The sequence below is a fragment of the Plectropomus leopardus genome, chromosome 10 (genome assembly GCF_026936395.1).
Source record: "Plectropomus leopardus strain MGB_pleo_1.0 chromosome 10, ASM2693639v1, whole genome shotgun sequence".
Taxonomy (NCBI): domain Eukaryota; kingdom Metazoa; phylum Chordata; class Actinopteri; order Perciformes; family Serranidae; genus Plectropomus; species Plectropomus leopardus.
The window spans coordinates 12,682,066-12,696,592 of NC_142185.1; the positions used below are offsets into that span (position 1 = coordinate 12,682,066).

The following is a 14,527-nucleotide window of genomic DNA, read 5'->3' on the forward strand; positions in this document are numbered from 1 at the left end:
CATCGTCACATGTTGCATTTTTGCGACTTCCAGATATGTTAGACTAATAAACTAATAAACGTTAATTAGCAACATTTCCTCATTACATGGACAGAAAACGTAATTTGCTTGGTATCACATTTCCCTCAAAATGTAATTGCTGTTTTAAATGAGTTTTATATAGATTTTTTTCTGGGAGACCGGGATGCTGCTTGCATGATAGATTGGCGTACAACTGTGGTTTAAACCCAGCAAAACATAAAATACCTTGTCAAAAAACAACAAAGACTAGCATCATCAGCACCATCCTGTCAGTAGAAGAGTCAACCATTCACACATGGAGCTGACTGAAAATAATCTTTAAATATATAATGTTTATGATAGTCCTGTCTTAGCCCTTCTGTTCTTGCCATTTCACGTTAGATGTTGTTTTGACTCCTTTGCAGTAGGGATATGTGTAAATGTCTAGATGTTGGATAAGACAGACAGTGATGTGCCTTCCGAGGAGGAATCTTCTCTGGCCCCAACACCAGGTGCTCAGTATTCAAGATTTGCATATTACATGCTCCAATCATATTTGTAACTTCCACTTGAAGGCAGCTACTTATCATGGCAAATCAGACAAGACGCAACAGTGGTATTAAAAGTAGAAAAAGTACTTTCCTCTTAAGCAGCTCCAGTGGGATCACTCTGGGCTCTCACCTCTCCAGTCTGAGTCTGCATTACTAAGTGCTAAGGTATACGTCTTCCACTTGCCAGTCATTACTTACGACATCCTCTCATGTAAAATATCTTCTCTTTCTGAAACCATACGACACAAAAGGGTGTTCAAAACCTGCGCTCACCCCTGAATATCAAAGTGGCATCACATCAAATCCGACTGAGTGCAGCTGCACATTTCCATTAGGGCGATAGCAGGAACAGCATGTTTTCACCAGAGGTCATGTGTTCTCTTCAGGTGAACAACTCTTTTCCTCTCTCATTAAATGTAATTACTGGTGACACCTCAAAGACAGCAGGAGAACAGCAAAAACGATAATGTCAAGTGAGACAGAGGGTCTGTACGGGAAGGGGAAAAAAAAGACGCATTTGACCATCAAGGAGTAAGCGTATCGCCGCACTAATTCTATTACGTGAAAGGAAGATTTAGTGAATATAGCCAGTGATCCAAAGTTAATAGGGGTGACGGAGATCCGAGCTAAAGGGCAGTGTGCCGACAGGAGGCTGACTGGGTTTTGTGACAGCTTCCTTCAGCTGCCTGACAACTGCATAGCACCCAAAGAATAACCTGTTTGGCCAGTTGGAAAGAGCTACAGACAAATAAGCCCGTTACTTGACAAAGACCCTTGAGATAAGCCATGCTCAAGCCTCTACATTTGTATTCCAAGTGGAGTGGGGGGGTGGGGGCTAATGTAATTGAAAACTGTTGGGGTGTTGGGGGTCAACAAATTCAATAGACTCTAGGAAAAAAAAGGTGTTTGTGTTCCGAGTAGCAATGTGAAGGAGCAATAGCCCAGCTGAGCATAACGATTCTTCTGCCCAAATAATAGCTTCCAGATTCTGCCCTCTGTCTGACTGATGTGCAGAGGAATGGCAGCATGAAACCATTGCCACTAACGATGTCAAGGGTAATGCTCGCTATGAGAGGTTTCCTCTAAGGATTTCTTCTTTAAGTGGATTCTGATATTTTTTTAAGCAGTGTTGAAAAAAGGTGAAGCCAGTTTGCCGTGACAAAACGTCTTTGATTCAGCTGCATTACCTTTTCAAATCAGTCAGCAGTGGTTGAGAGAACAAATATAATTTCAAGAGGTTTGATAAGTGAAATATACACTGCTCTTTGTTTACTTACTTAAAATGAACAAATGAAACACGTAGAACTCATAAAAAAAAGATGTACGTTACTATGGTGAGCCACTCTAAAGGTCCACCTCGAGTGATTTGACCTTCATGTGATGTTGATCTGATGCGTTACTGCCCTGTGTCAGCAGAGGTAATGAGATCAAGGAATCCCTGGATGCTCCTATCATGGTTAATCACTTGATGGGCGCATACTGTACAAAAATACACATACACACACACACACACACACACACACACACACACACACTCAAATGTTTCTATATAAGGAAACTAGAGATCCACTCTAATATTAATCCCACACAAGTCCACACAAACATGCTGCTGTTTTCCCAGGGTTTCTTCACTGAGGTTTTATTCTGCTCCTCACTCATTAAAATCTATATGGTTACATTTAATGTCCACTGGAGTTTCAATACCACAAGGGCAAATACATGCTTCAGTTAAGAGTTGGTGCTCACAAAAGAACAGCATAAATTTAGTAGCTAATCCCAACACATGTTACTCAGAGTGAATGTGGTGCATATTAAAACATGCAATTATTATTCACATTCTGTGTATGTTTACATTGGAAGATCCTCATATGATGTGAGGATATTCTCTGTGGAGTTGATTCCATAAAATAATGGATGTTGCTACCAAGATGTCTCCCATTGGTTTGTGGGCTCCCATTTTGAAGTCTTGATTTTGTCATTTCAGCAATCACTTTCTTGATTTTTTGGATCCAGAAGTGACCATATTTGGATGAGAGGCTGGTGCTAAGGGGCGAAGTGGATCTGACTGAGAACCCAAGAACATTATCTGCAGTCAGCCTGTCTCTCAAAGCGGGCATACCCTTAATTATGTGTAACTTTAAGGCTTAATAAAATGTAAATAGATGAGTTATATAAAAATGTATCTCCCGAACAGTTGTCATGAAAAGGGAAATTAACTGAAGAGATCAAAACAGTTTTTTGTACCAGGCTGTAAACATGTTATTGAAAACATGTTATTGCTGCTTTAAAGTTGGGCATTTTAACATGGAGTTCTATGGTAATTGGCTTGCTTTTGGAGCTAGCCTCAACTGGCTATACCATGAGCTGCAGTTTTTGGCACTTCCGGGTTGTCTTATTTTTCAGTCCCGGAGGCTACCGTTCTGTAGATAGCTGCCAATCCTTCCTTCCAGTCTGGAGTCTGGCTCCTGAATCAAGTTTCATTTTTCATTGGACTTACAAAATGTCAGGTTTAAAGCTTTAAACTGAAATCACAAACTAATAACAGTCATTTCTACACAAGAGCAGGAGGGAGGCTCTCTAACAGAAAGAAACCAACACACATGCTCAAAACAACTGACACAGAAGCAGTGAATTTCCCCAAACTTGTCACTAAAGTGATCCATTGTAATCACCAAAAATTGAGGTTAACCACAGCCTTAGTTCTCCACAGTTGAGCAAGGATTGCAAACAACCTCACCAGTTAATGTGCAACCCTTGCTTACTTCATTTAGGCCACGTCTTAAGTCTGCAGGGAGTGAGTAATTGATACTGGAAACACTTTTAGGTAGAGCTCTAGAGGCCATGTTCAAACTTAGTACTATGATGCATCCTGGATGATTGCAGGAGTACAGCTGTAAGAAGGGGGAGGATTTTCCCATGACTGAGCCACACAGCCTCAAAATAAAGTGGCAGCCTGCATTTATAATGATACGACTGTATGCGTCAGCAAGCGATTCAAGTAAAGCCGTGTCGGTTAAGAAGGGGGGAGAAAAATCACCACTCAGCGACAATGTGCAGGTGCAACACACCTTCAATGTTGGTTTAAAACTGCATTTTAGACCCCAGTACTTTGTTAATGCTGGAGGTGAAGACATTGCAACAGATCCACACCGACACTACTCTCCACAAAGTATTACGGAAACCATCAAAGTTTTCCCAATATAGAGCTTGTCATCTGTCAAACGTGGGTAAATTAAAAACCACCGAAGTTAATAAAAAGACATTTAAGATTGTTATAGTTATATACAAGGGACCATTTTTGTCCAGCGAAACAGATAACATTGGAGCATAGCTCATTGCTTTGACCAATACTTTGACGGGTTTATAGTATAAAGTTTGCATACAACAGTCACATCACAGTACACTATGCATCAATACAGGAACACTATTAGAAAGCTGGACTTGAGTGATCAATAGACTGAGGTTTTGCATTCATAATTTCATAACAAATAGATCTTACACTGTTGAAGAATATGTCAATAGTCAATTTTCCCACTGAGAAATGTGTTTCATCAATGTATGTGTCCAAAGCATGCGTGTGAGCTCTGTTTCTGTTATTAAATATCACTGCAGTGATGTGCATATTAACTGCAAACTGCTCTTTTGAGTGCTTTTCAGTTGCATCTAATCCTATTAGCAGAAGGATGTCATTGACAAATAGCTTCCTACGTACTCTGCCCTTTCATTGCATCATATCAGGACAGAGATATACTCCAATTCAGAGAGTGCTTTGTGCTAAATATGTATGCGCTAAACCATCTGTCCCCTGTTCATCTTTTCATAACAAGCAAAGCTCTCACATAAAGAAAACAGTTGTGTAACACCTTGTTTGCAACACAGAACACCTGCTCAAGGTTCATGACCTACTGTACTGTATACAAAATAACTTATTGCCCAGAACTTTGTGAAAGTGGACGCTTTTTGCCCTTTAAAGTGGCTGCGAATCACTGTTGCTCTGAAGACAAAGAAACTGCGTCACGGATTATAAAGGTGCAAAAAAACATTCAAATGTGTTATATATTTTATTATAAAAATAACTCTGATTAGCTACATTTATTTGAAATACCATTATAGCAATCAAAGATTACATATGCCTACACAATGCAGAATTGCACTTAGATAAGTTATCACTTAAAGTGCTCTTGATTGTGGTAATAACACTGCATTAATGTGGCTCAGATTCCTTTTTATTCCTGAAGTCACAATCTAAGATCACTGGTTAAAAGGCACCGATCGGCTGTCTCTCATAGTGAAAAGGGAAATTGGCATTGTCACAAAACCTTTTGTTTAGTTTTTTTTTCCATTTTTACCTACATTTGATTATTCATAATCAACGTTTTGGAGGATTATGTTAGACTGAATATATTATGATCATTTTTATAATAAGTTATTGTCAGACTGGTATTCAGCATATTATAGAGGAGCCATGCAGACATAAATGGAAATGTGCCTGTTTTTACACCACATGTCTCTCTCACATGACAACTGTCAGCCAGCTAAATGACAAAATAATTAATGTTGGTTTATTTGTATTAGCCATGTTATTGGCAAATGTCCAGACTAAAATATCTCAACATCGACTGAATGAATTGCCGCTAGGTTTGTTCCAACATTCACAGTCCTCAGAGGATCAATCATACTGACTCTGATCATCCTAACTCCAGGTGAGAATTTCCACTTATCCAGTCAAATATTACAATGTCAACTGGATGGGTTGGCACAAAATTTTGGTATGGTTTCCAGATGACTTTGGTTCATTTGGCTTTTCCTCCAATGCCATCATCAGGTCAAATTTCTAACATGTCAAACACTGTGGTTTATGACCAAATGCTTGCTAACTAACGATAATCCCATCAGCCTCAGCTGATAATAAAATGTTGAACCTGTTAAGCACTGTTTTTCATCAGCATGTTAGCACTGTCATCGTGAGCGTGTTAGAAATCTGGTATTAGCATTTAGCTTAAAGTCAGGACTGTCAGTCGTGTTAAGATAAATGCAATTATTTAATTGTATATTTTTAATATCTGATATGCTGCACGGACAATAATAAATTAAAATTAAGAATGACAACAAGATCGAATCACCTAATGCAAATGTCATTATATGAACTGGTGTACGTGGGTGCCTCATAACTAGCAGCACCGGATGGATCTGTAAAATAAGATTTTACAGCGATTTCAAATCAAATAAGTTCCCACAAGGGACAAATATATAGTAACCAGGAGAGTCCATCTCCCACCCTTGTCTCCTCTCTGAACAGATTGGCTGCAAGATGAAGTCTGTTTGCCAAGAAACACTCTGCTCTACTGTACAAACTGTAATGTAATCTCCTGGCCTTGACTCCTGGTTATGTGCCCTGATAGGCTTATAAAAGATTAATTATCACATAAAGTCTCCAACATTAGTACAAATCCCCCATGATGCTGTAGGAATGAAATAAGTGCTCTCTCTCTCTCTCTCTCTCTCTCTCACACACACACACACACACACACACACACACACACACACACACACTCACACACAAACACACAAACACACATACACACCACCCGTGTAGAAGTCACGCTTTGCATTTAAAATGTTTGTTTTCTGAAATCAAATCTTCGATTGCTCATACTCGTGGGGTCACGCTGCCTGTAACTTGACCAGCAGCCTCAGTGGGTGCAACACACAGCCTCCCTCCAGGAGTCCAATATACCACCCTCATATTTCAATCAATAATCAGGGTGGGATGCAATTAGTAACTTGAACGGGTCATGAGAGTCACGTGACGGATCAATCGAGCAGAGAGGCGGCACACTCATTGAGGTGATTCACAGCCCAACAGTTTGTCCCCGCTCAGCCTGAATCCACGTCGTCGATCTTCTTTATATGAAGCATTCAAGGCTGGAAATATGCATCTGTCAAACGTCCCCCATTACTCCGGCTGCCTGTCACACCTGGGGCAGCTCACAACCAACCAGAAAAAAAAAAAAAAAAAGACGGAGTGTAGCTGTCAGTGGAGAACCCTCAGCGGACTGAAAAGGCACCAGCTTCCCCCACTTCTCTGACTCTAATTTCCTCAAAACGTGGATATTTTTCTGGGTCTCTGGCTGAGCGCTGGGTTAATGACAGAGGTAGTGTCAGGGAAGGAGCTGAGGCAGCTTCTTTTTGCTCCAGATAACATTAACACATTGTCTTGTATGTTAATCCAGACGCCAGATATATATATTAACAGTATTACACCTCTGGGCTTGTGGCTGAAATATGTGATTAATGTTGCTAAAGTTGTGTGTCGTGAGAAAGCCCATACCAAGGTTTCCTTGGCAGTACTGTGTTCAGTGTGGGTAGCAGTGCCCACCAAATGGCATTGATGCTACCAAACTGCTACACTGTGGCTCTTCGGTTGTAGATGGTGGTCAGTATGGTTAAAACAAACCTCCATTGCCGGTCCTCGCAATTAAAGTATAGCCGATGCTTCAGCCCCTGCTTTTAATGTTTCCACCGCAGTGTGTCTGGATGTTCTCTTACCTCAACAACCAATGTCTTTTCACATTACAAAGCTATTTCTCTCATTTCTCTCCACAGTCCAAGAGCGAGCTGCAAACTATGTCATAAATGAAATATAAGCACACCGCTGTATTACTTATGAGACCTAACGCAACTTTGCTCTAAGCTATTTTCAGATTTCATTTAAATTCATCAGTGTGATGAATATTCTTACACCACAGACCCAGGCGATAGGGCATTAGTCCCCAAGAAAATATTAGCTTAAGATGAACTTCAGAGATTACTTATCAGCAAAGACCACCTTTCAACTAACCAATAATGTCTACATCAATCATTATAGTAAAAGCCTTCATGCCAGGCTCCTCTAAGTCATTCTAAGGCGGAGCAAACAGCAGCCAGCACATGACATGATTCAAGTGACACTAATGTGCTTCACTGTTGAATTTCAGATGTAACAATGCATTGTACTAATGTTTATTTAAACTTCAAAGGCTGAACACGACTCATGGGCAATCTTAAATTCATTTATACTTCTCCTAAATGACAGAGACAAGAAGAAATGGCAACTTCAGTGATGCAAATAAGCATATTCATTTCAAAGCCTACACTCTGAAAGGGAACTCTTTCTAAAAATGCTAGAAATATCATTACTGTATAACCTCTACTATGACCTAACCTTTATCACACAGCAATGGGGTGAATCTAATTATCCTCCTCCTCCAGCATGTGAAGAGTTAATGGTCCATGCACACAGATTTACAATTTCTGTCAATTAGTCCGTAGCAGAAAATCCATTCAAACATACATCCTCACATGTTCAGACGCACAGCAGGACTGGGATTACAGCAACGATCCTTTTTCCTTTTATTTTTGAAACCAAACAGACAGATAGACTCCCCAGTAGGATTTCTTTGCTGTGTGAAGTCCCGTCTGAACACCCCATAACTGTACCAAAGAGGCAGCCACTCACATCAGCGTCTCTGGCTTTAGCCTCAGCTTAGTTCTGGTAGGACGCCAGCTCCAGATCAATAGAGAGTCTACTCGTCACCTGCTGATCTGTGAACGAACACCTGAGCTCATGCTCCTGCAACTCTAAACTCCCATCCTACCACCAGCTTTGATCAGCGAAAGCCCGTTTGCCTATCTGTCTTGTTCTGCCACTGTATCCCTCTTCCCCTATCTCTGTGATTTTATCTCAACAGTCCAACACGCACCCCTCAGTGACACTCTCGTGATTGAAGCCAGATGCCTGAAGTTGTCATCGTTGTCAGCTTACCAGCAATAAAAGCACTTATTAAACCGCCTTTGAGTGTCTCAGTAAGGTATGAAACAACTTAGCTCGTGGTCCCTCTTAACACAATCAAATCTCCACTTCAAATTCATCACGACAAAACAGCGCAAGGAGAAACTAGATAGGAAGAGAAATCAATCTGTGCACATTGGAGAGCAAGCAAAAATGTTTTCCGTTGTCAGTATTAAAGCCCATCTGTGCAAAGTGAATAAATCACAAGAAAATAAAAGGTCTTACCTGGGCTGTTGGTGTGGCTGCTGCTGTTTGTAACAGATCCTATCTCTGCCTATGGGACAGAGTAAGAGAAAAAGAGAAAGAGAGGGGAAAGGAGGCAAAGAGAGAGGAGGGGCGAGGAGAGGGACCACAAGCGCAGATGAGGAGAGGGAGAGAAATCAGAGAGAAGGCGTTAAAGTGTCTGTGGACAATGGGAGAGAAACACAGACAGAGAGGAGAGAGCAGTGACAGCGGTGCTCTCACACAGCGCTGCGTTACACTGAAGGGGATGTGCTGGCTGTGGGAGGTGGTACTTTTCAGTCAAATGACATCTGCCTCTCTCTTAAAAACCATTGGCTAAGAGGGATGATTTCCTAATAAGCCATCCCCGCTGTCTCCAAGTGAACACACCCCCTCCTTCTTTCCCACTGCACATGCATACGCACACACATACACACATTCTTAAACTGTGCAGCCTGCAAAGATTGTCTTTGCCACTCCTTTTGTCTTCCCTCTTCTCTTCCTATCCTCTCTCCCAGCACTTTCATGTCTATTTATTCTTAGTTCCCTTCCTGTATGTGCATTGTCATTTTTCACAATTGTTGCAGGAAGTGTTTTTATCTTGCTATTCAAAATTGCTTCAGCTTTCAATCGTTCCCTTTACAAAAAAAAAAAGAAGGTTATTTCCAGCCATTTTCAATAGCTTTCAAAATCAGAAAAAAACAATGACTGGCTTTTCACTGTCAGGTATAATGTATAGGCATACCCTTTGAAAGTATGTCATTTTTCAGCTATAATGGACAGAACTGCTCTTCTTATATAATGACTATGATCATATGAACAGCCATTTTAGAACGAAGGCACTCATTGCCTCCAATTCCCTTCAGCAGATGCTTAAGTGGCAGAGATGTGTTAGAGTTTCCACTGTTGGTAGTTTGAGTGTTTTAGTAGGTTTAGGCCAGATTAGGGCCAGAACAAACATCTTGACAAAGTAAAAGGTTGTCACAGATTAGATTTAACAAATCAGACACATTTCTTTTGACCAATCGGCCTATTCAGGACTCACATTAACATCTTAACAAATATTTCAGACAAATTCCCGATGTAAATAAATACATTATGAGAGTTTTGCTAGAGTTGTGGCATGATCCTATGATTAGTTAGTTAGTGTAAGGTTGTCATAAAACTGCAGTCTTTTTCTCACCTTGATGTCCTGATAAAATCAGACACACTTAGTATTATTCTAAGTTGAGGTCTTGGCTCATACAAATAGTCAAGCAGTCAGCAGCCAATAGCTGAGCCCTCTTCAGAACCCAGCCAGAGGGAGCAAAGCAAGTAGACAATAAACATAGAGGGGATTCTGGGTAAGTGCACAAATGTGAGCAAGTTTTGGTTCTCTTGCATTGTGAAAAAGGAGCAGAAATTGGTGCAGTTGTAAAGTGAACAAGAGTCTGTGTTAAATTCCACATGAATCTGATCTGCCAGCCAGCGCTTATTTGGTGAAAAATCTTAACTTTTTGAAACAGTTCCCTTTTTATTGTAATGGTCTCCTCCCACTAAAATAGCAAAGCTAACCAACAGAGTCTGCTGATAACCCGAGGCAACAAAATCCAAAAGGTAAAATTCATATGCAGATACAGTTTATATTTACGTATTATACTGATGCCAAATTGAAAAGGTACAAGGAAGATTTACAAGGTAGATTTAGATTTAGTCTAAAAAAAAGAATATAATTGACATATGATGCCGTATATCTTGAGATTCTTGAGTTATGCGATTTTGCTGACGCGTATGAAATTCATAATGTCATATTTCTTAATAAGAAGTCTGGAGTAAAATGTTCAATATTTAATATAACTCATATTGTCTTTAGATATGAGATGATAAAAGAGTCTTTTCAAAGTCTTATCTGTGAGGTAGAATTGCATTGCTTAAATCTAGCACCTAACAACATTCATTTTTAGAATTGTTTCCATTGTTTTCTTGGTATTGAAAAATTTGCGTGGGAGGTAAAAATTAATGGAATGCTGGATATCAGCGCAATTAAAGGCTTCAAGTAGTGTCATTGACTAAAATGAGTGTGATTATACAGTAGCTGTAATCGCCTACTCACAAAGCAGTTCAATCCAGGCGAAATATGTTTTAATGCCCTTTCATAAGAAAAATTCCCATGTGGTATTTGGGATATAACCTTAAAAAATGGAAAGAAGACAGTTCTTGAAAATGGCAGTATATTATAAGCTAATTACATGGCACATTAAAAACAAAATCAACTCCAAAGGAATAATAACATCGCTCTGTGCATGATGGAAAATGTGCAAATAGGTAAAAATTTGTTGATATGTTTCAGGTATAACTTTTTTCCTAATACTGTATGTCAGTGCTGTGTTTACAGCCTGTTGTAATGCCTCAAATATCCAAGGAAAAAACAGTGCAGATTTAAGTGAGGTAGGTGTGTCATAGTTCTTAGTCATTCAAAACTATAACTTTTCTCTTGAATCTCCCATTCATTCTCTTTTGTCCTTCAAAAAGGAGAATATAAGGATGTCTCTGTATTAAAAGCGAATGGGCAAAACAACACAATAGACTGAGGCTATATTTACATTACAGGCCCAAATTCAATTTTCTTTTGTTGTTGTTTTTGTTAGGGTTTTTTGTTTCTGCTCTCATGTCACACAGAATTGATTTTCTCAGAGTGGTATGGACACAGATGTAATATTTTTTTCCACTCAGATCTGGGCAACTTTCATATGCAGTCTTAAGTCCAATACATCTACATCTGTTCTGTGACCACGGGACTGCTGTGAAAACGTACATATCGGAATTCATGTGTTTTTCCCTTACAGCCGTGCTTTTTTCGCATCATACTTCACTGCGCAGGAGAACATCACTCACCATACAGTGCCAAAGAGCTCATAACCATACCTCTTCTGCAGTAGGCTGCTTGGGTCGCTAGCCAATAGAGCCAGACTGCAAAAGTTCGGGAACAGCCTGCCTAAATTTGGAGTCCTGCTGTGACAGTGTTATCATGAACACCAACAGAGATAGTGGAATGTAGCCCTGGACAATAAGAGTTTTAGAGAAACTCTTCGTTGTAATGATTTGTTTGCATTTAAGGGCAAAGACTGAATCTGGGGGAAAAAAATATGAATTGAGCATTAAGCCCCGTAATGTGAACATAGCCTAAAGCACATACACAAACACAGCTGCAAAGGCAAGCAGTGTCATGCTGACTGCCATCGAGCTGTAAGAGTCAACTACAAAAAAGGCAAGACATCAGCATTTTAAGGGGGCCAGTCTCAATCAGTCTCAAAAACACAACATAATTCAACATGTCGAAAGGAACAGACACACATTTAACGCCACACGCCAACCACAGAGCAATGAACACCAAACCAGCAAAAAGAAAAAGTGATTGCAAGTCAAAGCTCAACAACAGAGATGGGTCTGCACTTAGCAGCAGGCTTGCCACAGATGTAAAGCCTTGAAATTAGCTCACAATTGGCAAACCTGATCTAAGAAGCACCCTGAAGCGATGGAAAAAGTAATGTGGTATGATGAGTCATACCTTTCAGTTTTTTTCTACATCTGTATGGCTTTCACTTTTAGAAAGTCAAAGGATGCATGCAGCCCACAATGTCTGCTGCCAATGGTTAAATCATAGTGGGGGATCTGTAATGTTGTGGGCAGCCATAACTGGGCAGCCACAGTAATTATACCGTCTGCACTGTTGTATAACAACCAAGCAACATGAGACCACCCTATAGTGCAAGCACTATTCCCTCAAGGTGTATTTAATGATGGCCATCATCAATAAATAAATTGAAGACTGTTTTTTTTTAACGTCAAGACAAAGTCAAACTCTCCAGTCATCACAACTAAAGTTTCAAGTTTTACTCAACTGTTAAACACAGTGCTGGAGTGAAGTTGGGGCTGAAACGACTTTACAAATGAGCTGTGAAACTGCAGCATAATGGGCATATTGAACAGCAGCAGCTTAAATATTATTGTTATATGTTACTGGATATAAATTGCAGCAAGTAGAGCATGTCATGTGTGAGTGAAACAACTTAATTTTTCTGATCTCATTTTAGTATTGAGTATATTTGCTGCAGTTTTAAACTAAAGACTGTATATGAAGATGGTCGACAAGACAGCTCCCCAAAAGTGAAGCCAAAAAAATCTTGATTGCCCTCTGGTGGCTGGATGCAATACAGCTCATAAACCCTGCCCCCTCTATGTTAACAAATTGGACATGGGCCAAACTAAAAAGTTAAAGTAGCCCACACGTCAAAAACATTTTCCTCAGAAACATTTTTTGTTATTTTAGGTTGTTCTTATCACCCTGATGTTTGTTCACGTGTTCGTTTCTCTGATGAGTTTGGTTTAATTCTTGATTGGCTGCTATGAAAAGGGGATCTGACCTTATGATTATCAGCTGTCTGTTTTAATTGGTTTAGGGGTGTATGTGTGGGAACTCGAGATCACAACTCCACAGACTGGCTCTAAATGACATCATCAGCACAAGATGCCAGCGGCCATATCAGGTATATTTAATTTTTGTACAGTGGGTTTAAGTGGAGACCATCGCCCTTCTTTATATACAGTCAATGATTTTAACAGCTCCACCAAAATAAAAAGAAATAATACTACATCAGTAATTTTAAGAGCTCATTTTATTATTATCATTTCTTATTATGCATAAAAACACATGTTTTGTGACTGACATTCTTAGAGGATAAATATTAGGACTATTTTGAGTCATAATCCCTGCCACTCTGTGGATCCATTTAAAACCCCAAGGTCTATGACACTACTGCTGAGGACAAGCCTTTAACGCCTGAGATTATTTATTGTCTTGTTCCCCACATAGTAAAAGGCCTTTAAACACATCACAGGATACCAAAATGGTTAAAGAAAACATAAAGGACAAAGGTACAAACCTTATTTCTGCCGGTGAAATTCAATTAAAAGTCACCAACAAAATTTGTTTTCCCATATGGCTATTATAAAAACGTATGCGTTCTATACTATGAAGCCACCATTAAAAATGTATGGTAAAGTTTACGGAAAAAAAGACTATTTTGTAAAAGTTAGAGAAAAATCATTGTCACAGTTAATTTTAGTTAATGTTACAGAAAGATCACCTTCATGACTCAAAGAAACCAACACTAAATGTTGGTAAGAGATGAGACCTAAACGTCACCAGGGTCCAGGTCATTGTTAAGGTTACTTTAAAGGTCTGCTGTTTCTCTGATGTAAGTAAGAGTAAGAGCTTCTACTTGACCACATCTTGGATCCATCACACATCTTATCAATCACCTTGAAAGCCCCTACACACCCTCACTTAAGTTGCCTGATTAGACCTCTTCAGGACTGCAGGCAGGCTCAATCTGGGCTTGATTGAATTTAAGCATTTTCAAAAAGAAAACCCAAAGATCGATATCAGTTTAGTGTGCAGTTGTTTTGTCTGACTTTTGCCACTGCTGTTTGTTTTTTTGATGAAGCACATTTTTGGATGCATTCGCTCTGCGCACCCAGCATTCTTTCACATGGCATCGATCTTACTAGAGCTCTAATCAGCAAGGGTTTTTGAAAACACCTGTTTGGGTGTGTGGGACCTATAATGTGGAAAAAGACCCGTTTTTTGCTTTAATATATCATTAGGAAGAAAATTTTCAGTACACAATGTACTGGCTATAGAATAATGACACCAATAAAAACCAACACCATTTAAAAGTTGTCGTGTCTCCACTTTTACAACAGGGCATGACGTCATCAACTGTCAAGAAGCCACCCAATTTTGACCATTATGTTTAACAAATAAAAAATCCAGACCGGCCAAGGTTTTGTTAAAAAAATATCTGCAGAGAAGATGATTGCTCATGGGAGTGGGAATGGTCTTTTAAAGAAGTTTCACTCTTGTTTTTGGTTCCACACACAA

At 39.6% G+C, this 14,527-nt stretch overlaps 1 protein-coding gene across 1 annotated transcript in view; it reads right to left on the reverse strand.

Moving 5' to 3' along the window:
- thsd7ba (thrombospondin, type I, domain containing 7Ba) overlaps positions 1–14,527 on the reverse strand; it is a 241,697-nt gene that overhangs the window by 218,613 nt on the left and 8,557 nt on the right. Inside the window, exon 3 of the mRNA XM_088083067.1 lies at positions 8,608–8,656. The gene's annotated coding sequence lies outside the window, so the exon portion shown is untranslated. The remainder of the gene's footprint in view (positions 1–8,607; positions 8,657–14,527) is intronic.